General features: G+C 69.5%; 1 non-coding gene across 1 annotated transcript; it reads left to right on the top strand.

Moving 5' to 3' along the window:
• The first annotated feature begins 2,608 nt into the window (after positions 1-2,608).
• Positions 2,609-2,762, top strand: LOC144779629 (5.8S ribosomal RNA). Its single transcript, XR_013600705.1, has one exon. It is a non-coding gene; the product is annotated as a 5.8S ribosomal RNA (ribosomal RNA).
• The last annotated feature ends 319 nt before the right edge of the window (positions 2,763-3,081 follow it).

The following is a 3,081-nucleotide window of genomic DNA, read 5'->3' as shown; positions in this document are numbered from 1 at the left end:
AGAAGCAAGCCCCGGAGCCCTGCTTACCTGGAGCCCTGTGGCCTCGGAGCCTTGGGGCCCAGGAGCCCTGCAGCCCCAGGGCCCTGCAGCCCTGATCCCCCAGAGCCCTGGATCCCTGGAGCCTCGGTGCCCTGGAGCCCTGCAGCCCTAGAGCCCTTGAGCCCCGGGAATCCTGGAGCCCTGGAGCCCTGCAGCCCTGGAGCCCAGCAGCCCCGGAGCCCTGCAGCCCCAGATCCCTGGAGCCTCGGAGCCCTGCAAGGGCAGGCAGGCGGGAGCCCTCCCACCGAGGCTCGGGGCAGGCAGATTGGCGTCATGTCGGTCCCGGCCATCTGGTCGCCCCTCTCGCCTCGGCCATCTGGTCGCGCCCAATGCTTTCCTATCGGGTGACCAGATGGCCGGGCTTCCCTGGAAGTCCCGATGAGGTGCCATTCGCCTCCCGTATCCCAGCCAGGACTCCAGGAGTTTGGGCGCCTTCGCGACCTGGGTCCCCTCCGTCACTCGGCATGCATGGGTTTCCAGAAAGAGGGGTAGCCTTCCTCCGGATTACTAGGGGCAGGGTATGCCGGGAAACCCCACCCGGGGCTGGCGGTTCCCTGCCGGGGGGGGGAGACCAGATGGGCTGTGCCTGGGCAACACCTCCCATGCGCCCGGGGCTCCCCCCCTCCAGCCCGCGGCATGGCAAAGTGCCCGGGACGGGCTCCATGGGCCCGAGAGCTCAGGTGGTCCTCCCCGTGCCTGAGGCCCAGGGTGGGGTTTCAGAGCCCCCCTGAGCCCTGCAGCCCCAGAGCCCTGGAGCCCTGTGGCCCCGGAGCCCTGCGGCCCAGGAGCCCTGCAGCCCAGGGCCCTGTAGCCCTGAGCCCCCGGAGCCCTGCAGCCCCCGGAGCCCTGGAGCCCTGCAGCCCAAAGCCCTGCAGCCCCAGAGCTCTGCAGCTCCCAAGCCCTGCAGGCCCGGAGGCTCGGGGCAGGCAGATTGGCGTCATTTCGGTCCCGGCCATCTGGTCGCCTCTCTCCCCTTGGCCATCTGGTAGCGCCCAATGTTTTCCTATGGGGCGACCAGATGGCCGGGCTTCCCTGGAAGTCCCGATGAGGTGCCATTCGCCTCCCAGATGCCAGCCGGGGCTCCAGGAGGTCGGGTGCCTCCGCGCCCTGGGTCCCCTCCGTCACTCGGTGCGCACGGGTTCCCAGAAGGAGAGGTAGCCTTCCTCCAGATTACTAGGGGCAGGGTATGCCAGAACAACCCCATCCGGGCTGGCGGTTCCCTGCCGGGGGCCGGATGGGCTGTGCCCGGGCAATACCTCCCAGGCGCCCGGGGCTCCCTCCTCCGGCCCGCGGCGTGGCAAAGTGCCCGGGACGGGCTCTATGGGCCCCGGGCAGTCCTCCCCCGGGTGTCCGGGCTCCGAGAGCTCCGGCAGCCCCACCTGTGCCTGAGGCCCAGCAGCCGGGTCACGAGCCCCTGAGCCCTGCATGGGCAGGTGGGAGCCCTACCGCGAAGGCCTCGGGACGGGAGTCTTTTCGGTCCCAGCCATCTGGTCGCACCTCTCCCCTCGGCCATCTGGTCGCGCGCAATGCTTTCCAATGGGGCGACCAGATGGCCGGGCTTCCCTGGAAGTCCAGATGAGGTACCATTCGCCTCCCGGATCCCAGCCAGGGCTCCAGGAGGTCGGGCACGTTCGCGCCTAGGGTCCCCTGAGCCTCGCAGTGCATACTTGTTCCCAGAAAGAGGGGTAGCCTTCCTTCGGATTAATAGGGACAAGGTACTCTGGGACCCCTCTCGTCCTAGCGGTGCTCAGCTGGCAGCTGGACAGGCCAGGATGCAGCCCCAGCCCTGGGTCCGTCCCAGGGACTGCAGCGTGGCAGGGTGCCCTGGACGGGGCCCAGGAGGGACCGGGGAGGCGCCTCCGGGCCTGGCCTGGGCCCCGTCCCCCGGCCTGCCGGCACTGCCAAAGGCCCAGGAAGTGGTTTCGCTGTGCCCTGGGAGCCTCCCCTTGCTTGGCTGGATTCAGGAGCTCCGGCCGGGGCCTGCCCCGAGGGCCCCGGGGAGCGTGGCCTCCCCACCCAAGGCTCCGTCCTTAGTCCTGCCACGTGGCAGGGTGCCCAGGACAGGGTCCTGAGGGCCAGGGGAGGCTCCCCGGCTTCTCTGGTCTCGGGGCCCCCGGCAGGGGCCAGGGGCCCGGCCAGGCCCCGGGTCAGGTGCTCGGGCCCTGGGCCCTGTCCCCGGCCTGCCGCACTGCCAGCCCGCTGGCACGACTCGGGGCCGCCCGGCGATGGATGGCTGACGTGCAGGTGGAGCGACCCTCCCTCGTTGCCAGGTACCCGGTTTGACCCGGTCCCGTGCGGCCGGGCCGAGGGGTTCGAAAGACTCGCGTGGTCCCTCCTGGTTACCCCGGGAGGGACCGGCGGCTGTGGGGCTGCCTGCTACCCGTCACACCAGGAGCCCCCTTCCTCTCCCGTGGGCAGGGACTCCCGGGCTGAACGCCTGGCAATGTTTTTTCTCCCAACGGTGCAGTCTGACTCCCAGAGGGGAAGCCTTGAACGGGGCGCCTGGGTCGCCTTCCACAAGCCTTTCCTGCGACTGCAGGTGGGTGAACATTTTCGAAAAGTTGCCTGTGACTCTTGGCGGTGGATCACTCGGCTCGCGCATCGATGAAGAACGCAGCTAGCTGCAAGAATTAGTGTGAATTGCAGGACACATTGATCATCGACACTTCAAACGCACCTTGCGGCCCCAGGTTCCTCCCGGGGCTACGCCTGTCTGAGGGTCGCTCAATTGTCAATCGCCCCGGGGCTTCCCCGGGAAGCGGCTGGGGCCGTTGCAGGGTGAGCTCCGCTTCCCCTTTATCCCCCCACAAGGTCAGACCCCCCTGATCGCTGTGGCAGGGTCCCTTGCCGGGTCCTGCCGCGGAGGTACGCCACCGGCGTGCCTGGCCCCCGAGAAAGGGGCCTGGAGACCGGTCTGCCCCGGGACCCATCCTGGGGTGCCTGGCTGCGTGCTGCGTGAGGCTGTTTGTGGTGTCCCACCGGCTGCCTGCGCTCACGCACCTCGGGCGCCAACCTCTGCAGCCGGCTACCCAGGGAGGGCGA

Source organism: Lissotriton helveticus, chromosome 1_1 (genome assembly GCF_964261635.1).
Source record: "Lissotriton helveticus chromosome 1_1, aLisHel1.1, whole genome shotgun sequence".
NCBI classification, from domain to species: domain Eukaryota; kingdom Metazoa; phylum Chordata; class Amphibia; order Caudata; family Salamandridae; genus Lissotriton; species Lissotriton helveticus.
The sequence above is the reverse complement of the archived record's forward strand: the minus strand, read 5'-3'. Positions and strand labels throughout refer to the sequence as shown.